Source organism: Salvelinus sp. IW2-2015, unplaced genomic scaffold, assembly GCF_002910315.2.
Source record: "Salvelinus sp. IW2-2015 unplaced genomic scaffold, ASM291031v2 Un_scaffold2667, whole genome shotgun sequence".
Lineage (NCBI taxonomy): Eukaryota > Metazoa > Chordata > Actinopteri > Salmoniformes > Salmonidae > Salvelinus > Salvelinus sp. IW2-2015.
Window position 1 is genome coordinate 28476 of NW_019943973.1, and position 15910 is coordinate 44385.

At 47.7% G+C, this 15910-nt stretch overlaps 1 pseudogene; it reads right to left on the minus strand.

Moving 5' to 3' along the window:
• LOC139025437 (solute carrier family 41 member 1-like) overlaps positions 1–7002 on the minus strand; it is a 17797-nt pseudogene extending 10795 nt beyond the window's left edge.
• Positions 7003–15910: the final 8908 nt, after the last annotated feature.

The following is a 15910-nucleotide window of genomic DNA, read 5'->3' on the forward strand; positions in this document are numbered from 1 at the left end:
TGCCGCCGAACGAGATGGGACGAGGTGGAGAGAAGGGAGAAGAGGACGAGAGAGAGCAGAGAGGACGAGACAGGACCTGGGGACGAAGCAGAGGGAGGAGAACAGGGGAGGAACAGAAGGAGAGAAGGAGAGAGAGTGAGGGAGGTGAGGGAGGAGGCCGGAGAGAGAGAGAGAGTACGAGCGGAAGTGAGTAGTGAGGCCAAGGGCGAGATGGAGCGAGAGTGCAGGACTGCAGCGAGCAAGAGTGAGGAGGAGGAGAGGGAGGGGGGAGAGGCTGAGGGAGGGACCGAGCGGAAGCCGAGGGCAAGGGAGGGGAGGAGAGCACGAGACGAGAGGGCAGAGAGCCGACGGAGATAGTCGGAGAGAGAGACGAGAGAGAGTGGAAGAGAGCAGAGCGAGGAGCAGGAGAAGCAAGAAGGACGATGAGAGGAGAGAGGAACGAGAGAGGAGATGACGAGGATGAAGGAGACGGAGGAGGGAGGCGGGCGGAAGGAGAGACGGACGAGAGAGACGAGGGACGGAGGGGTCGTGAGGCGAGAGAGCGAGAGAGAGGGAGAGAGAGGATGGACGAGGAGGAGAGAGAGAGAGAGAGAGAGAGGAGACGAGGGAAAGGCGGAAGGAGGGGAGAGAGAGGAAAGGAACGGGACGAGAGAGGAGAGAGAAGAGGAGAGAGAGAGAGAGCAGAGAGAGAGAGAGAGAAGAGAGAGCAGAGAGAGAGACGAGAGAGAAGAGAGAGAGAGAGAGAGAGAGAGGAGGAGAGAGAGGAGGAAGAGGAGAGGGGAGGGAGGGAGGAGGGAGGGAGGGAGGGAGGGAGGGAGGGAGGTGAGGCGAGGAGGGACGGGAGGGAGGGAGGGGGAGCAAAACTTAACAGATACTACTATTGAGACACTTGGCATCTCAATCCAATAAAGGGTGAACTCACCTAGAGTCAGTGCTGCCATGAATGGAGTGATGATGCTGCTGGCACAGACTACAGCAGCCTGGGCCAGCTCTACCCCACCTCTAGGCATGGACCCCAGTGCTATGCCTGCAACTGCAGCCAGGAAGTGGACCACTGTGGCCTGAACCTTGGGAGAGAATGGACCTTCACAACCCCTGGGTCCATCTATCCATCACATCTACTGTACCTTATGGGCTTAGCATACCTACATGATCATGCCTTGGATAATGTGTGACCAAGCGCTATCTTGACTTCCTAACCCTGGACTACTCCAACACCTGTTTTTACTGTGATCCGTTTCTCCAGTAAAGGTCAAGTTAGCCTCGGGCTTCAGTTAGTGTTGCTATCTGTCTTTCAGGCTGGGAAATTAAAGGAGAAGTTGTGGTGTGTGGCAGGTGACCTAGTTGTTAAGAGTGTTGGGCCAATAACCAAAAGGTCACTGGTTTGAGTCCCCAAGCTGACTAGGTGAAAAATCTGTCGATGTGCCCTTTAACAAGGCACTTAAGCTGAATTGCTCCTGTAAGTCACTCTGGATAAGAACATCTGCTAAATGACTAAACATAAAACATGTAAAAGGCTGTGGAAGACTTGTTATCAAGAGCACATAAAGAGACCAGGCTACTTGCCTCCTACTTTGGCTAATACTACATATACAATAGGATGCTGAAGATGTGGACTCATTGCGGTGGAGTGGCGAGCAGCCAAGATTTTCCCTTCAGCCCCACCAGAGCTGGGACCAGGATGAAGATCTCTGTGATGACACTTCCCAGTGCTGAAACACACAGAGATCATCTTCAACAGGAATAAACATGTACAGTGGTTCTTCCTTAAAAAGTTGCGTCGTACTGCAGCACACGTTGCGGGCTGCCGCAGATTTCTATGGCATGTCATTTAAGTGTCAGCCATTGTTGCCATTAATGCTAGTTAGTGCTAGTTTGACCACCAGAGGGCAACTTTGAGAAGCGTTTGACTGTCATCAGACACAGCCATCATCCCAAAGCTCAACAATCATCTAACACCTATCTTGGGAAGTGTCCCAGTTCCTTCTGCCTCCTCTGGTGGATGGTCCAGAACCTTAGCTCCAGCTCAGAACCTTGTCTCTCTCGCTACCAGCCTTACTCATCAATCCTCCCTCTGTTACCCACACGTCCATTCTCTCTCGATTCAATTAGAGCCTCCCCAGACCACCCTTTCCTCCCCAGACCACCCTTTCCTCCCCAGACCACCCTTTCCTCCCCAGACCACCCTTCCCTCCCCAGACCACCCTTTCCTCCCCAGACGCACCCTTTCCCTCCCCAGACCAACCCTTTCCTCCCCAGACCACCCTTTCCCTTCCCCAGAACCACCCTTTCCTCCCCAGACCACCCTTTCCTCCCCAGACCACCCTTCCTCGACCCTTCCCCAGACCACCCTTCCTCCCCAGAACACACTTTCCTCCCCAGAACACCCTTTCCTCCCCAGAACACCCTTTCCCTCCCCAGACCCACCCTTCCCCTCCCAACCACCCTTTCCTCCCCAGACCACCCTTTCGCTCCCCAGACCACCCTTCCCTCCCCAGACCACCCTTTCCTCCCCAGACCACCCTTTCCTCCCCAGACCACCCTTTCCTCCCCAGACCACCCTTTCCTCTCCAGAACACCCTTTCCCCCCAGACCACCCTTTCCTCCCCAGACCACCCTTTCCTCCCCAGACCACCCTTCCCTCCCCAGACCAGCCTTTCCCACATCCACATCTGATTGTATGGAAAGAGGATAAAGGGTTACAACATTGACATTGTAAAGAGAGAGGACATAAACCAGAAACCCATTTTGGATTATCATCAAACAAAACTGATTAGCCTCTGAGGAAATATTAATCCATGATGACTCCCCTGTTTCAAGTTCATTGTCCATGTTTCCAACGCCCCGTTACTATGAATGCTTCTTGCAAATGTCCAGAGAGCTTTCAAACAGGAGAAAACCAAGTCTCAAAACCAGGTCTAACCAGGTAAGTGCTCCTGTCCCTTTTGGCCATAAATGACCTGACCATTTTGATTCCCATCAATCTTCATCAATAGACATATAATATGTTATACAAGTCACACCACACCACTCCACACTCCATCCCACCACACCACACCACACCACACCCACCCATCCCACCCCACCCCACCACACCCCATCCCACCCCATCCCATCCCATCCCACCACACCACACCCACCCCACCCCATCCCACCCCACCCCACCACACCCCACCCACCCCATCCCACCCCACCCCACCACACCCCATCCCACCCCATCCCACCCCACCACATCCCATCCCACCCCATCCCACCCCACCCCATCCCATCCCATCCCACCACATCCCATCCCACCCCATCCCATCCCACCCCCATCCCATCCCACCCCATCCCATCCCATCCCACCCCATCCCATCCCACCCCATTCCCATCCCACCCCATCCCACCCCACCCCACCACATCCCATCCCACCCCATCCCACCCACCCCACCACATCCCATCCCACCACACCCCCACATCCCATCCCACCCATCCCACCCCATCCCACCCCCATCCCATCCCACCCCACTCCACCCCACCCCACCACATCCCATCCCACCACACCCCACCACATCCCATCCCACCCCATCCCACCCCACCCCATCCCATCCCACCCACACCCCACCACATCCCATCCCACCCCCATCCCACACCCCATCCCACCCCATCCCACCCCACCCCACCACATCCCATCCCACCCCATCCCACCCACCCCATCCCATTCCCACCAACACCCCACCACATCCCATCCCACCCCCATCCCACCACCCCATCCCACCCCATCCCACCCCACCCCACCACATCCCATCCCACCCCATCCCACCACATCCCATCCCACCCCCACACCCCACCCCATCCCATCCCACCCCATCCCACATTCACACCACCCCATCCCTCAGTCCTCCCTCCCTCTCTCTCCCCTTCCATCCATCCCACCCCAACCCATCCCATCCCATCCCATCCCATCCCACCCCCACACCCACCCCATCCCATCCCACCCCATCCCACATTCACACCCCACCCCATCCCTCAGCCTCCCTCCCTCTCTCTCCCCTTTCCACCCACCCCACCCCACCACCCCACCCCACCCCACCCCACCCCACCCCATCCCACATTCACACCCCACCCCATCCCTCAGCCTCCCTCTCTCTCCCCTTCCATCCCACCCCACCCCATCCCACATTCACACCCCACCCCATCCCTCAGCCCCCTCTCTCTCCCCTTCCATTCCCATCCCATCCCATCCCACCCCATCCCATCCATCCCACCCCATCACACCCCATCCCACCCCATCCCCACCACACCACACCCCATCCCACCCCACCCCATCCCACCACACCCCATCCCACCCCACCCATCCCACCACACCCCATCCCATTCCCACCACACCCATCCCACCCCACCCCATCCCACCACACCCCAATCCCATCCCATCCCACCCCATCCCATCCCACCCCAACCCCACCCCATCCATCCCATCCCCACCCACCCCATCCCACCCCATCCCATCCCATCCCACCCCATCCCACCCCACCCCATCCCATCCCATCCCACCCACCCCATCCCACCCCACCACACCCATCCCATCCCATCCCACCCCATCACATCCCATCCCACCCCATCACACCCCATCCCACCCCACCCCATCACACCCTATCCCACCCCACCCCATCACACCCCATCCCATCCACACCCATCACACCCCATCCCATCCACCCCATCCCACCCCACCCCATCACATCCCATCCACCCCATCAACACCCCCATCCCACCCCACCCCATCACCTCCCATCCCATCCCATCCCATCCCATCACACCCCATCCCACCCCACCCATCCCACCCCATTCCCATCCCACCCCACCCCACTCCGAAAAATCCCTTCACACCCCCATCCCACCCCATCCCACAGTTCAAACACTGCCATCCCATCCCACAACCACCATGGTTGTATACAGTTACCCCATTACCCAAGCTAAGAATTGACAGAGTAGGGATGAAGGGATGTGGGGGGGACAGTGACACAGCCTGGGATCCACAGACTACCACATTTCTTCGCCAGTAACCACCTCGAGCTAGTGTATATGCTGCCTACCTCACAGCTGGGAGCTCGACTTTACTACAGTGTTGCTTTTCGTGGTTCATGAAATGTCATGACAACAAAGCCGGTTACAATAAAGACGTAACAATGGACCGTTGTGCTGAAAAGTGGGTGAACTTGATTAAAGTCCTCTTGAACATGTTGTTCTTTTGCTGTCCTAGCCATATCCTTTTCCCAAGAATAAATTAGGGAGATTGGAACAAACACAGAAAACCACAACAGTTGTGTTGTCCTGTGATGAATCAGTCCTGGTGAGGGGTCCAGACGTCACTAGAGTTTTCCCTCTCTCTGTCATATGATACAACCACAGCTGTTGACCACACTGCTAACAGGCTCTATCTTACTGGCACACAAACTACTCTACCAAGAGGCTTTCTCTCAATCCCTGGTCCTTGACTCGGTACCGGTACCCCCTGTATATAGCCTCGTTATTGTTATTTTATTGTTGCTCTTTAATTACATTTTTTACTTTAGTTTATTTAGTAAATATTTTTCTTAACTCTTATTTTTCTTAGAACTGCATTGTTGGTTAAGGGCTTGTAAGTAAGCATTTCACTGTAAGGCCTATACCTGCGGCGCATAAAATGTGATTTGAGAATAGAAAGAGGCAGCAGGTACAGTTGATCCAATTAGAATCTCCTTGTTGCTCCCATTCCATTTGTTTGATTGTTTCCATGGCCCTTTGCTGGCTCACTGACAGGAGACGTGTTCTCTGTGCCCTCTGAGAAAACAGAAGTGAAGAATGACTCATTCACCGTCAGGGTAGGCCTCTGCAGGAGGTATTTTTCTTTTAAAGAATCGATATTTCAGTGTCAAGACACTTTAATTATTTTGGAAGTATGAATTATGCCCTCAAATACTAAGATAACACACCAAGATTTTGGCATTATTATTTGATAGATGATCCAACAGAGTAAGCGTCAGTGATTGTCTATATAAGCCAGTCTACTTCATAGACTTCTAATGTATTCACTCGAACATGAGAAGGCTGGATATCAGGGTTCAAGGCAACATGGAGCACTCACTGTCCAGCACCATGGGGCGGCATTCTGTCCTTCTGCCCCTGAACAAGGCAGTTAACTCACTGTCCAGCACCATGGGGCGGCATTCTGTCCTTCTGCCCCTGAACAAGGCAGTTACCCTACTGTTCCTAGTGTCATTGAAAAAGAATTTGTTCTTAACTGACTTGTCTTGCCTTAATGGTTAGAGCGTTGGACTTGTAAACCGATAAGGTTGCAAGATCAAATCCCTGAGCTGACAAGGAAAAACCTGTCATTCTGCCCTGAACAAGGCAGTTAACCTACTGTTCCTAGCTGTCATTGAAATAAGAATTTGTTCTTAACTGACTTGTCTTGCCTAATGGTGTAGAGCGTTTGGACTTGTAACCGAAAGGTTGCAAGATCAAATCCCTGAGTGACAAGGAAAAACCTGTCATTCTGCCCCTGAACAGGCAGTTAACCACTGTTCCTAGGCTGTCATTGAAAATAAAATTTGTTTCTTAACTGACTTGTCTTTGCCTAATGGGTAGGCGTTTGGACTTGTAACCGAAAGGTTGCAAGATCAAATCCCTGAGATGACAAGGTAAAAACCTGTCATTCTGCCCCTGAACAAGGCAGTTAACCCACTGTTCCTAGGCTGTCATTGAAAATAAGAATTTGTTCTTAACTGATTTGTCTAGTTAAATAAAGGTAAAACAAAAATCCCTGTCCCAGCCAGCAGGTAGGTAGGTAGGGAAACAGCACCTGGAGACCTATGAACATGTTAGACTCCTCTTCCACCATAGCCATTGGCACCTTCTTGATGAGCTGGACGGGGGGCAATAATGTCAGCTCATCTTGCACATCTAAGGTGTACGCCTTGGGGTTGGCACTGCCACCTTGGCCTGTCCCCTTGGTCTTCCCCTTCCTCTGGCATGCCTCCCCTTCTGGCGTGGTGGTGGATGTGGTGTCTTATACTGAACACGTTCCACACAAAGGTAATCAATAGTCTTACATAACACGCACCAAACCAACAACCAACCTGCTTGCTACACTAATAGGTCTTGCACTGGCATGCTCCAGCATGACAGGAACTGTCAACCCTGCGAAACATAAAACCTGATTCCTTGCCTGGTTGATAATATTGTAGCCATCTGGCTATTCAGAATCACAACAACACAGACATTTGCTTTGTAACTGGCTATACTTATTTCCCCACTTACCATAATGATGCCCAAGTTTCAATTATACTTACCACAACCAATGTTTGACCATTCTTGAAACACATGGTAAATCTGTTGAGCGTGAAAAACCCAGCAGTGTTGCAGTTCTTGCCACAAATCGGTGCGCCTGGCACCTACTACCATACCCTTCTTTAACCTGTCTCCTCCCCTTCATCTACACTGATTGAAGTGGATTTAACAAGTGACATTAATACGGTTTCAGCTGGATTCACCTGGTCAATCTATGTCATGGAAAGAGCAGGTGTTGTTAATGTTTTGTACTCTCAGTGTGCATTGAGTGTTCCCACTAGGTGGTGTCATGGAATAACGAAACAGACAGAACATACTGGAAAAGGAAAACCTTAAATGTCTTTATTATGCCTCAGTCAGCCATGCATGTAAACATTGATTTGAGAAGTTGTATCACTCACCACATTGCGACCGAATTCTTCGCTGACAGTTGGCTGGCAACTACAACAGAGTTCCTAATCTCTAACAACCTACAGTCGTGCTGTTTTACAGCTGTAGGAGACACATACGGAAATGTACAACGGTATGTTGATGTATTTCAAAGGATGGCTTGCAGTAGTTTCTATCCATATTTATATTCCTGTCCAAACACCATGACTGTATGGTTTGTAGCAGTAGCAGAAGCTGTAGTACAGGGATTATTATTGTTCCCATAATCCTTGTTCATGATGTAGATTTGAGTGTAAACCCCCGAGAGGTGGAAAGCCCCAGGAGATGTCTGGGTTTTGGTTGACGGTCCACTGATGTTTATTTTTAACATCACATTTAATCAAAACCAGCAATATGCCAATACTACACCTTTTAAATGTTTTACATGTTCTTTTACTACTTTCTTTTTTAGCGTTGGGAGTTTTGGCAGCCATTCAGCCGTCTACATGAGCGGAGGTGTTTTCATCACCTCGGTAACACCTCCATGCAGACATCATACAGTTCACTATGGGTTCCACACATGCACTCCACAGGAGGGCCTAGGGGGCAGCGCTGTGGGTTCGGGAGCTGTCAAAGGGGGGAAACAGTCCCCTCTAGCTAAAGCTGGTACATCTGTGACGTGACAAGCCGACAATTTTGCTATTCACTGTGGAAGTTTTATTGCATTTTCCTTTCTTAGACATGTTTGGAATATGAGATATGGGAGACGATTTGATCAACTGTGGTCTGGATCATTGGAGTGTCTTGAGTCAGAGTGTCTCAGCTCAACAGAGGGGAAGACTGAGGACTGTCCTATATCCTCTCTGAACCTGAGGATGGGTATTTCCAGACCCTCTGGCTAGCATTGTGGAAACTGTCATGGCTAAAAATACATGTCCCTGTCCCTCTGGGCCTGGGCTGTCTGTCAGGGACACCTGTTGCCAGCCCACCAACAGACAGCTGTTGGCCTCATGCTACTTTCACTTTTCCCTTTCCCAACACCCCTGCAGCACCTCGGTGTGTGATCTCTGTCACTGTCACTACCAACGTCATAGGCACAACCCATGAGAAGAGGAGGACAATGGCCTGACTCGGAGTATGCCAATGAAATCATGTGGGTGCCACTGCCATTCAAGGACTTTCATTAAAACAGTGTGATTGTTGCAGGTACACTCGTCTGTGGTTATGCCTGAACTGGTTTGCATTCATTAATTTTTAATTTTCCCACACTCTCTATCTTACAGTTTTAGCATGACTTGCTTTTAGTCTGCCTATTATTCCATAAGTAAACTCCAGAAGTATATCTGGGACAACAAAAAATAATGCTTGAAAAACAGACAGTCATCTACTGTATGTAGGCTTACTGACAGTTATCTACTGTATGTAGGCCTACTGATAGTTTTATACTGTTTATAGGCCCACTGACAGTCATCTACTGTATGTAGGCCAACTGACAATCATCTGCTTTATGTAGGCCTACTGACAGTTATCTACTGTTTATAGGCCTACTGACAGTTATTTACTGTTTATAGGCCTACTGACAGTTATTTACTGTTTATAGGTCTACTGACAATTATCTACTGTATGTAGGTCTACTGACAATTATAGTTATCTACTTTATGTGTTTGGTCAAATTGAATTCAACTAGTCGTAGGTAGGAGCCATGCTCACTGTGATGTCATCCCATGTTAACACGCTGAGCCCATTTCCCTTGGTAAGATTCTCAAAGCCTCATCCAACGACCTGTGACACTGACAGGAATCAAGTGTGGTGCTCACAAGGACACTAGTATTCATTCACACCAGTCTCACTGGAGCTGGGAATGTATCTTACTGTATTTCTTACCTGATGAGTTGGTGCATCACATACGTCACGTTCTGTCGGTATTCAAGTAATGTAGAACATGATCCTCTACAGGACTGTTTATTTATTTTATTTAACATTTATTTAACTAGGCAAGTTAGTTAAGAACAAATTCTTATTTTACAATTGAGTCCTACCCCGACCAAACCCTCCCCTAACCTGGACAACGCCGTGCCAATTGTGAGCCACGCTATGGGACTCATGATCACGGCCGGTTGCGATACAGCCCGGGATCGAACCTGGGTCTGTAGTGACGCATCTAGAACTGCGATGCAATGTCTTAGACCGCTGCGCCACTCAGGATCCCAAAAAGACGTGGCAGCCATTCAAAGGGGTTGCTTGATATGGATAGCTGTTCCTCTTTTCCACTAGTTCCTGCCTCCTCCAGCCTGGTCCAAACAAAGTCTCCATCTGTTTCCCCCGTACTGTGTTCTCCATCTGTTTCCCCATGCTGTGTGTTTTGACTGCGTTGGCAAGGGGAGCTGTGATTCCTGCAGGATGAAGTCACGACCGACCGTGAGACTGACTGTGGAGGGTTGAAAGCTCATGCAGTGAAATATGCTTCATCCACTTACTGCCGCAAAGCATGTCCTTTTTTGTCACAAATCTTCAAAAAAGTTATCTTTCACCATAAATTCTCTAGGTTTAGCATAAATTGTGTGACGTGTCCCTGTATTAGTTATTTGTTTGTTTGTGGTAATTTCAACCAAAAGCTTTAAACAAATACTCATTCCACTTTATTCTGACTGTCTCCCATTCGGAAGTGGTAGAACTCAGTCCACCACACTCAACCACTGATTACATGACATCTTCAAGACATCCTTGTGTCATATCAAATCTAAAAAAAATAGAAAAATAGTTTAACATGTTCCACCGCTGTGTGTCTTAGTTTTTTACCTCGGTGGGTAGATATCAGTCAGGGAGCTGATTTTACCAGCAACTGAGCACTGCGTCAGTGTCTACTGGTTATGATTTCTGGACAAGGGGAAGATATAAAGGACATTTCAGTCCAGAGGGAGTGATAACTGCACAGTCATTCCGTCTAATAAGTATGCATTACACATATGGCCTGAGAGATTCAATGTCTATTTCAGAAACAGGGGGAAATAGGGGCTTATTTTACCCTTTGTCTAATGGCAATAACATTTACTGCTCAATCCAGCCTTTGTGCAACCTGATCAGAGTAAAACAGATGTGTGTGTTTGATAGGCTTGAATGTGTTCAGATCCACCATGTGTTATTACGCTGCACTCCGACCCTTTCATTAAAAAGTACATTACATACATTTACCAAATTTGATTGATGATGGCTTCGTTTTAGAGCTACTCTGTGCCAGTACCTCTTCTCTGTCTGTATTCTCACCCCTCCTTTCTCCTCCCAGTCCTATCAGATTAAATCCCTCCTTTCTCTCCCCAGTCCTATCAGATTAAATCCCTCCTTTCTCCTCCCGTCCTTCTCTCCCCCATTCCTATCAGATTAAATCCCTCCTTTCTCCTCCCAGTTCTATCAGATTAATCTCCTACTTTCTCTCCCCAGTCCTATCAGATAAAATCCCTCCTTTCTTTCCCTCCTATCAGATAAAATCCCTCCTTTCTCTTCCCAGTCCTATCAGATTAAATCCCTCCTTTCTCCTCCCAGTTCTATCAGATTAAATCCCTACTTTCTCTCCCAGTCCTATCAGATAAATCCTCCTTTCTCTTTCCAGTCCTATCAGATAAAATCCCTCCTTTCTCTCCCAGTCCTATCAGATTAAATCCCTCCTTTCTTCCCAGTCCTATCAGATTAAATCCTCCATCTCTTCCCAGTCCTATCAGATTAATCCCTCCTTTCTCTCCAGTCCATCAAATTAATCCCTCCTTTCTCTCCCAGTCCTATCAGATTAAATCCCTCCTTTCTCTTCCCAGTCCTATCAGATTAATCCCTCCTTTCTCCCAGTCCTATCAGATTAAATCCTCCTTTCTCTCCCAGTCCTATCAGATAATCCCTGCTTTCTCTTCCCAGTCCTATCAGATTAAATCCCTCCTTTCTCTTCCTCAGTCCTATCAGATTAATCCCTCCTTTCTCTTCCCAGTCCTATCAGATTAATCCCCTGCTTTCTCTTCCCCAGTCCTATCAGATTAAACCCCTGCTTTCTTCTCCCAGTCCTATCAGATTAAATCCCCTGCTTTCTCTCCCAGTCCTATCAGATAAATCCCTCCTTTCTATCCCCAGTCCTATCAGATTAATCCCTCCTTTCTCTTCCCAGCCTATCAGATAAACCCTCCTTCTTCTTCCAGTCCTATCAGAGTTAATCCCTCCTTTCTCTTCCAGTCCTATCAGATTAATCCCCTGCTTTCTCTTCCCAGTCCTATCAGATTAATCCATGCTTTCTCTTCCCAGTCCTATCAGATTAAACCCTGCTTTCTCTCCCAGTCCTATCAGAGTTAAACCCACTGCTTTCTCTTCCCAGTCTATCAATTAAATCCCCTCCTTTCTCTTCCCAGTCCTATCAGATAAATCCCTCCTTCTCTTCCCAGTCCTATCAGATAAATCCCTCCTTTCTCTTCCCATTCGCTATCAGATTAAATCCCTCCATCTTCTCCCAGTCCTATCAGATTAAAATCCCTCCTTTCTCTTCCCAGTCCTATCAGATTAATCCTCCTTTCTCTTCCCAGTCTATCAGATTAAATCCCTCTTTCTCTTCCAGTCCTTCAGATTAATCCCCTCCTTTCTCTTCCCAGTCCTATCAGATTAAATCCCTCCTTCTTCTTCCAGTCCTATCAGATTAATCCCCTGCTTTCTCTTCCCATTCCTATCAGATTAAATCCTACTTTCTCTCCCCAGTCCTATCAGATTAAAATCCCTCCTTTCTCTTCCCAGTCTATCAGATAACCCATGCTTCTCTTCCATGTCTATCAGATTAATCCTCTGCTTCTCTTCCCAGTCCTATCAGATTAAACCCCTGCTTTCTTTCCCAGTCCTATCATATTAACATTTTTTACATTACATTTTAGTCATTTAGCAGACGCTCTTATCCAGAGCGATTTACAGTAGAGTGCATACATTTTATTATTATAATTTTTTTTTACATACTGATAACCCGGACGACGCTATGCCAATTGTGCGTCGCCCCACGGATCTGCTTTCTCTCCCCAGTCCTATCAGATTAAATCCCTGCTTTCTCTTCCCAGTCCTATCAGATGAGGGAAAACAGAGAGCCCAGTACAAGAAGAAGACATAGGGAACCTGCTATGTTCAGGTGATTGAGGAAGTGCACAATTATTTTTTTCTCAAAAAATAACAATTACATTTTTTTGTCCAAAGAGCATCCATTTTCCAAATTTTTTAATAAAGATGAATGTGTAAAGATTGACTTTTGATAAGACTACAACGGTGGTGAAGTCAGGGCGTAATGATGGGGGGGTCCACAGTGGTGAAGTCAGGGCGTAAGGCTGGGAGGAGCAGCGGCAGCCTGTAGTTTTAAAACTAGAGTGGGTCCACAGTGGTGAAGTCAGGGCGTAATGCTGGGGGGAGCTGCGGCAGCCTGTAGGTGTGAGCAACCCTTCCCCCTCTCCCTCCTCCCTCCTCACACCTCTAACACACGCACTTACACTTTCACACATGTACTGTATGTATCCTACTCCTGAATGTAAGGATACCCCTGCCCGTTACGGGAAAGGGGAATAGAAACCAGCTTGAATTCCACCTACCGTAAGCGATGGAAGTTGTAGTGATGGAAGGCGTTATGCCCAAAAGAGCAGGATCAGATTCATTTTCATTGATGGTTATTTTATATCTGCACTACTAATTGCTAAAACATGATCTTGATACAAATTAGGCCAGTTTGTTCTGTGTGTTTTAAATAATTTATTTGATTTAATATAGCAGGGGGTCGTTGATTCATTTCACAGCACCATGTCAAACTGTGAGCCTACCAGATCAGAAGAGCCTACAAAGTAGTAGCAAACATCATATATTTTCACCATTGACTCAGGATGCTGAGGGATTGCTTCCTGTATTGCTGACATGTTCAAATCAAATAACAAGGCTGGATCTCATTCCTCTCTCTCACCATGTAGAGACCCGTCTACTATGTTCTATCACCCTGTAGTCTAATGTTAGAATGTGTTCTATCACCCTGTAGTCTAATGTTAGAATGTGTTCTATCACCCTGTAGTCTAATGTTAGAATATGTTCTATCACCCTGTAGTCTAATGTTAGAATATGTTCTATCAACCCTGTAGTCTAATTGTTAGAGATATTTCGTTACCTCACCCACTGTAGGTGTAACTGTTAGAATATGTTCTATCACCTGTAGTGTAATGTTAGAATATGTTCTATCAACCGGCTCTGTACGGTGTAATGTTAGAATATGTTCTATCACCCTGTTAGTCTAAGTTAGAATATGTTCTATCACGCCTGAAGTGGTAATGAATATATAGAATTATGTCTATCACCGGAGGAACCCTGGTAGTTCTAAATGTTAGAATATGTTTCTATCACCCCTCTGTAGTCTAATGTGTAGTGTGTATCTTCAACTCACTGTAGTCCTAATGTTTGATGTTATACGTCTACTCATACTGTAGTCTAATGGTTAGGATAGTGTTACTTCACTCTGTTAGTCTAATGGTTGGTATATGTGTTACTCACCCTGTAGTCTAATTGTACTAGAAAATATGTTCTAATCAGCCTGTGAGCTCTAATGTAGACATGTGTCGTGTCAAATTGGGAATATCTGTCACTGATCTTCTTAATGAGAGCGTTTTACTTATTTTAATGGAAATCATTGCCAAAGTTGATTTTTGTTATAAAATGGAGTGGTACATAACAGTTACTCATCAGGTTACTTACAAACTAAAGTATGGTTATTTACATAACACTTACAACACGCGGAATGTTTCCCCGAGATGATAGAAGGGAGGGACAGAGTGAAGAAGTTTGGAACCATGCATCTAGAGTCACACTACAGTAGAGCATGGACCTCAATCTACCAAGGGAATTCTCTCTTCCAATCATAATCCAACAAGCCGATATATTATTCCCTCCCCAATCAGACACATCGATGGCCCTGACTGAACTTTTATAACTGACTCTTGTAAACTGAACCACACAACCCTGAGGCTGCATTCCATCGTAGCTTGGGGATTTGAACAAGGACTAGATCTAAAAAGCAAATGTAGTATATGACCCTCGATTGGCTATCTAGCTCTAGTAAAAAAAACTCTAGACAATTGTTACTAACCTTTAATTTTCCGCCGACGCAATAAAGGCCCTCACCCGCGGACCCGCTTATCAGGAAAGCTTGAACCACTGACTTCCATTCTTTGTTGATATTCACCAGCACCTACAAACAGAATATAAACAACAAGCTCCCGCGCTCTACCGACCAAAGCTCTGTATTCAAACCCACAGAACCATGGTTGGCCATGTTCTCAAACATAAAATCGCTTTGGCATTCTCTGATCCCTAAATCTGATTCACGCTTCAAGAGATAGCTTCGAGTCACCGTGAGTTGGAATTAAACTGGGGTTCAGCGCATTTGCCGTTACCAACAACAAATTTGACGTGAATATGCTGATTCAGGTTGAGCGAGTTCTTAAGAGAAGTGCATTTGACGTATGTCGTGACCACAGCAACGATTAAAACATTCCTAAACCGAGAACCGGTGGGATTGGACGGGGCAGCAATTACGCGTGAAGGAGAGAAGCGCGAAACCACTGCTTATTAACCAGTGGCAATGGAAGTGACCGGCAAGCATGACCGAGATCTACAAACAGGACCATATTCATCTACGCAGGCTACAAACATGTTGTTGAGCTGATCTTCGTTCGCACAATCACAGGTAGTCCCAGTACGAACAAATGCGAGTCGCAATTCACACAGCTCAGCTGCACAAGGTATTGTGGCAGGGTCTACAGTTCAATTCACGATTAGCAAAAGAAAACCAGCCCCGTGCGGGACCAGGATGTCCTTGCTCCCAGACAGGCTAAACAACTTTTTTGCCGCTTGAGGACAATACAGTGCCACTGAACACGGCCCGCCTACAAAACCTGCGGCTTCTCCTTTGCACTGCAGCCGAGGTGAGTAAAACATTTGTAGAACGTGTTAACCCCTCGCGAGGCTGCAGGCCCAGACGGTCATTCCCAGCCGCGTTCCTCAGAGCATGCGCAGACCCAGCTGGCGGTGTGTTTCCGGAACATATTCAGATCAATCCTTATCCCAGTCTGCTGTTGTCCACATGCTCTCAAAGAGGGCACATTGTTCCTGATGTTCCCAAAGAAATGACAAGGTAATGAGCTAAACGACTACCAAGCCCCGTAGCACTTCACTTCCCGTCATCATGAAGTGCATA